Source organism: Acomys russatus, chromosome 2, assembly GCF_903995435.1.
Source record: "Acomys russatus chromosome 2, mAcoRus1.1, whole genome shotgun sequence".
Taxonomy (NCBI): Eukaryota; Metazoa; Chordata; class Mammalia; order Rodentia; family Muridae; genus Acomys; species Acomys russatus.
This window is the reverse complement of record NC_067138.1, coordinates 95,651,071-95,657,861: the sequence shown is the minus strand read 5'-3', so window position 1 is coordinate 95,657,861 and position 6,791 is coordinate 95,651,071.

Below are 6,791 nucleotides of genomic sequence, written 5' to 3'. Positions count from 1 at the left end.
TGTTGTTTTAAAGGTGGTAAATGCAAGTTATGATAAGAAAGTGACTTAGGTACAAAATGTTGGGTTCACCAGGGTAGGATAGATAGTGGAGTAATTTCTCCAAGGTTGTCAAATACATATGGGTTGGAAATTGTAAATATAATTCTTACCTAATACCTAATTGTTCTTATTGTATACAGTTTATTAATGTTAAAGAAAAGATCATTTTTTTAACTAAATGGGGGAAATGTAGTGAGCATTTTCTTTTCTTTAAAAGCCCAGTTATGTTATGTGAGTATGTTTTTGTTTTAGTTCCAGGTGTGGGATAAGAGGCTGCTTCACAGCAAGTGATCACAATTTTCCTACTGCATTAACAGGGGCATGATCTTTTCCAGCTGCAGATACTTTAATTTTGGGGACTCTGGAGAAAGTATAAATGGGAGAGCCTTGAAAGGGCCTATGGCAGCTGCTGGTCCCCCTGCTGCTGGTCCTGCTGCTGTGGTTCATCCTGCTGCTGTATTTGCTATTGTATTTTCTATAACTGGATTCCTGTGGTTTTTTTTCTTTGCTGGACTGCTGGATATTCTGACCACCAAGATTATACTTACCCCAGGGAACTCAACTCCCTAATCAGCAAGAAGTAGCCTAAAGAGGTCTGTGTCCCCTTTTCCCTGCAACCTATTTTCTCTCCTACCTATTGTTGAAAGGGAACAGGGTGCAATAAGGGTTGGAAAGGATGTAGAGATAAAAGAACCCTATAAAATAGCTAAAGAAATATATCAACATGTGTTTGTACTGAATCTAAATATGGACCCTGACACTCATGTACCAAATACTTTAAACACTCAGACTCTTCCTAGCCCTGAATTCCTTTTAATATTGTTCGATAGTTTAAGACAAAATAAATTTCAATATATCTTCAAAGTCAGTTCATTGGTAATATATTTCAATTAACCGTTACATTATATATATATATATGATTACTTTTTACCTGACTTTTATTTGCAATTTTCAAAAACAATACAACTTTATGAAAACAGATATTCATAGTTTCCCTACAAGGTTCTGAATTTTTGGAACATCTCCACTGAAAAGATACAAGACCAACTAATGCTATCAAATATAACTTTTGAGATGAAAGGCGTAAGATAAGTTGCATGTTAATTAATGCTACTTTTGTAGAAAATACAGGCAAAGGTTTTCAGATTAGTTTGTGGTATAGCTTTTAAAATACTGTTCTCTTACTTTTGAGGTTATAAATATGATTACATAATTTCTCCCTTTCCTTTCATCCCTTCAAACTACCATACCTCCTTTTCTCTCTTCAAAGTTCACTCCTTTCTTTTATTAACTGTTGGCTTGTACATATAATTATATGCATACTTATGAATATGAATATGCATACATATGAATATATATTCATAAATACAACCAGTTCAATTTGTATAATGTTTCCTGTATATATATATGTACAGGACTGACCATTTGGTATCGGAAAGCCAATTAGTATGTTTTTCTCTGGGTTAGACTATTTCTTCTGCATTTGGCATTCCTTATTTATCTGTAGTTTTATGTGGGTTTTCAGTATTCTGGGTTTTCCCCCATCCACTTTGACATGCCTATTTCTTTGATCTACTCAGCTCACGTTTATACAATCATGTGTTGAGACCTTATGGGTATGGTTTCTGACATTACTAGATTTTGTATATGTTTTCAAAGGAATACATAGATGATGGATATAATAGATAGATAGATAGATGGTCTCCAAACACTCCAAAGATCCCCAGAAAATGGCATTTAGTAATAGATGGCTTTTATGACAGAGAGACACATCCATTCCTGGCAGTACCTCCAGTCTAATTATGCAGGCATCAAGAAATGATAGTGGCAGATAGCTACTGGTCTGAAGAACTTTGCTTATTTCTACTGCTGATGACAGACTGACCATCCATTATGATCAAGCCTGATACTGAGAAATTGGTTGCCCAGCCTTGCAGAGATAAGGTGGGCCAGTCCTTCAGGATTCCTGCTTCAGAGCAGTCTGAGATGCTTTGGGATTGCTGGCTGAAGACTGAATGCCCCAACAATGGAGAGAAACTTGTGACTGTCCAGACAGTCAGCTTTTTGTCCTTTCAATATTTTTGAAAGTACCTTGCCTGCACTTCCTTCATATTAGATAGTTTGACCTTCTGGGGTGTCTGATGAGGTTGAAGACTAAATAGCCACAGTATTAATTTAATTTTAGTGAAAAAAAATTTAGGCATTAGGATAAGAATCAGTAGCATAGGATAGATAGTGGAATAATTTCTTAAAAATTGTTAACTGCAAATGGACTGGTCCTTGTAAATGTGACTTAATGGATAATTCTTATACTTATTTTGTTGTATATATCTGATTTTATTTAATAGAAAAGGGGAGATGAAGGAGAGATAAACATATCTTTGGTTTAGATCACAAATGGGGGATGAGAAAAAGACTTATGAGAGAGCAGGTGATGTTTATCCCCTTAGAAGTCAAACCATCATGTGGGGGACATTGGTTATTAAGCAGATGAAAAACATTCTTGAACAAATTCTGAGAGGAGGTATAAATGTGAGCCAAAACCAAAGAGGAGGGGCCTTTGGAGACTTGGGATAGTTTTGGTTGTTCATCACTCCACTTCGAGATGCTCCTAGAGAGAATCATTTCAGGGCTCCAGGCTCCTCCTGAGGTTCCAGGTTCTTGTTACTCCAGGTTCCAGCAGAAGAAATCCTGCTGATTATTCCAGAAGAATTGTTCCTTGGAACTGATATCTTTATGGTTTTGTTATTGTAGTCTTTAACCTTCTTTTCCAGGTGTTTAAGTTAGTCAGGTTATAAGTGAAGTACTCTTGATTAATAAGTTCGTAATAAAATATATTTGTTAAGAAAACTGAGCCTATGACTAGAAGATATCTCACAACAAACTCCCTGATCTTCTGTCTCTTACCATGTTTCTGCCTCCTCTGCATTGATCACTGATCCATAGTTGCAGGTGTTGTGTTGTAGGTGCGCCTACCGGGACTGAGCTCCACAAGTCTTCACTGTAACTGGTTGCATTTTTCTGTAATGGTCTAGGTCTGTTGCAAAACTTTCCTTGATGAAGCGTGATGACTAACCTTGTCTGTGGGTATAAGGACAAATATGTATAATGTAGACAGGAATTATGCTGGTTTAGTAAAATGGTGGTCATGGGTTTTCTTCTAAGATTCGAGACCTGACCATCCCTGAGTATTTGGCCTGGTTTCCAGTACCAGGCATGCTTTTTCTCTTGTTGATTGGGTCTTAAGTTCAACTCATCACTGTTGAATACCTCAAAGATATGTTTGCTACTACTGTACTGTCTTAGTTACTGTTTTATTGCTTTGAAGAGATACCATACAAAAGCAATTCTAAACAGAGAGTATTTAATGGGAGTTTCCTTATAGTTGTAGATGGTTAATACATGATCATCGTCATGGGAAGCAGACAAGTATGACACTGGAACAATAGATGTGAGCTTTATATCTTGACCTATAGGCATCAAGCAGAGAGAGAGAGGGAAAGAGACAGACTGAGCCTGGCATAGGGTTTTGAAACCTCAAAGACCTTCCCAGTAACACACCTCTTCCAACAAGACCACCGCAGTGACACAGCACTTCCAACAAGGCCACATCTACTTCAATAAGGCCACACCTCCTAATCCTTCCCCAATAGTTTCACCACCTGAGGACAAATCATTCAGAAAATATGAGCTCATGGGAGTTTTTCTCATTAAAACCACCTCATATTATTCCATTGCTCCTATAGGCCATATCATAATGAAAACTGAATTCAGTTCAACTTCAAAAGTCCATCAGAGCCTTTCACAGTCTCAAGACAGTTTCAAAGTCCCAAAGCCAAAGAATCTTCTGAAATTCAAGGCACTCTTTTAACAGTAACTGCTTGTAAAATCAAAACGCATATTAAGTTTTTTCAACATGCAGTGGCACAGAATATACATTACTATTCCTAAATGGAAGAAATAAGATGTAGTGAGGAAAGACTGAACCAGAGCAAATCTGAAAACCAGCAGGGCAATTTTCAAATCCTGTACCTCTATGTGCAATGTCAAAGCACTCTTTCAAATCTCCAGCTCCTTCCAACACTGTGATGACTATAACACACTTCTCTCTCAGGCTTCTCGTACACAATGTATGCAGCTCTCCTTTCCTTAACAAGTATCCCCCCAGCTCTCACATCTCCAACACCTTAGAGACTTCAATGCATTCAGGCTTCCCCTTCATAACTTCACACATGGCTTCTCCAGGGCTCCATGCAGGAATTCTTACACCACACACCTGGCCTCTATGGGCTTCCATAATCTCAAAGGAAGATTCCATAACCCCTTTCATTTTTTCGGTCCTTCACTTTAAACCCAGTACCACATGGTTAAAACTGCCAAGCTCTTCTGTTTGCTGAGTCTAGAACTTGTCCCCTTCCATGAATTATAATTAAATAAGCTTTTTGTTGATTATGGTTTTGTTTCATGCTTAAACTTTCCATTAATTACTTTTCAAAACTTGAATGTTTAGCAGGGTGCCATCTTGCCTTGAGGTTACCATGCTCTTTATTTCACTTTGAATCAGACCTTTCCTTAAACTTCAAACATTTTGGAGGACAAGACTTTTCCATTTCCTGGTGTTCCTTCTCCTCAAACTGAACATTTTGTATTTTTCTTTGCCGTGCTTGCTTCTTTCAGTATAATCTACATAAAAGTGATCACTAATGACCATGTAACAAATGGTTACAGGGATGCCTTGGAATCTCCTCTGTGAATATCATTAATTCAAAACTATTTAATTTAGGCTCAGGAAGATTTTTCAGCACGAAGCAACTATATACTTTTCCACACTATCACAAGAATGTTCTCCAATATTTTCCTCTGTGAAACCACTTGAGATGGGTCACATTTCTCTCAGCACTACTGTCTTCCATTCTTCTACTAGAATGACCCATTAAGCCAGGCTTTAATTGTCCAACTACTTTTCTAATCCAAAGTCCCAAAGTCTTCCATACAACTGCAAACAACAGCATTGTGGTCCTTGGGACCAATTTCTCTCTTAGTTACTGTTTCATTGCTGTGAGGAGACACTATAGCCAACACAGTTCTTAAAGCATTTAATTGGAGGCTTGCCTACCGTTTTAGAGGGTTAGTCCATGATCATTATGGCAAGAAACAGATAGGTATGGCATTGGAGCAATAGCTGAGAATTTTACATGCTGATCTATAGGCATCAAGCACAGAGAGCGAGAAATAGAGAGACTGAGCCTGGCATAGGCTTTTGAAACCTCAAAGACTTCCCCAGTGACACACCTCCTTCAACAAGACCATACCTCCTAATTCTTCCTCTATAGTTCCATCACCTGGGGACCAAGAACTCAGACTGTATGAGCCCATGAGGACATTTCTCATTCAAACCATCAAATGCATTCCTAGGATTATTGTGCCATGCTGGTCAGTGCTGTGGTTCACAGGTATCATAGCTATTGGTTGTTTGCCTCATTGGAATCTTTCAGGTTGCCTTCTGGTACTATAAAAGCTAGTTCCCTGCTACATCTCAGCAGAGGATCTAGTTTTACATCATACATGGTCCTTGTTAGGTGTATCAGTTCCTGTATTATAGTGTGGTTATCCTGTATTATGTGGCTAATATCACTTATGAATGAGTATATGCCATAATGTCTTTCTGTGTCTGGGTTACCTCACTCAGGATGATCTTTTCTAGTTCTATCTATTTGCCTGCAATTTTCAATTTTTCCTTCTGTTTCTATTGTTTTAACATTTTTAGAAATATTGGCTGTAGATGGTCTTTGAAAGTCTGTTAGGATTCTGTTATGAATCCATAATATAGTTTTAAGCTTTTACATCAATCTACCAGTTTATCTATCATGTGTAATGTATCTGAAAATATTCTATCCAATTCTGACATTTATCAAAGTAGTATTATCACTAGTGCCCCCTGAAAGGTCAAATAAAAGCTTGTTCAACTAGAACTTGAGGCAGTGACAGTACCAAGCCTCAGGCAATCCTTTTCCTTGTTATGTTAAAGGTCAGTGTTAAACTTATATTGCTATCTAATATTGGCATTGATACATTCTCTTTTTTATTTTTTTTAATTTTTAAAATTAATTTATTTATTCATTTTAAATTCCTGTCATAACACCTTCCCTCCTCTCATCCCAGTCCCACCGTCTGTCTGTCTTCTCCATATTCTCCCTCTCTTATCCCTCAGAAAAGGGGAGCCCCCTCAACTACACATCGCACCAGGTAAAGTCTCATCAGGACTGAGCACATCCTTTACGATGGTGGCCTGGCAGGGAGCCATGCAAAGAGGAAGTGATCAAAAAGCCTGCAAGAAAGTCCTTGACAGAGACTGTGGAGAGCCCCCCCCCCCAGGACTGCACCCTAAGATGGCACCTGGCACGCTGCCAGAGCCGCCTCTGTAGAACACAAACAAGTCCTTATTTGGATATAGCCCACTGCCTGCGGTAGTTCCGCCTTCGTGGACCTATGAGGTTGCGAGACGTGGCGTGAAGGGATTGGATGATAGTATGCCTTATTAGTGCGTGACGGGTGTGGTTCAGGGGAGGTGCTTGCACGAAGAGCTTGAATAAACTGCCTGGAGAAGAACTGGTGGTCGCATCTTTCTTGCTGGCCGAGTGAGGTGCCACAAGAGACGGCTCCCACTTTGCTCACTAGAGGATCCATATGAAGACCAAGTTGCCTATTGAGCCTTAGGTCCAGTCCCCACATGGTCTTTGGTTGGTGTTTCC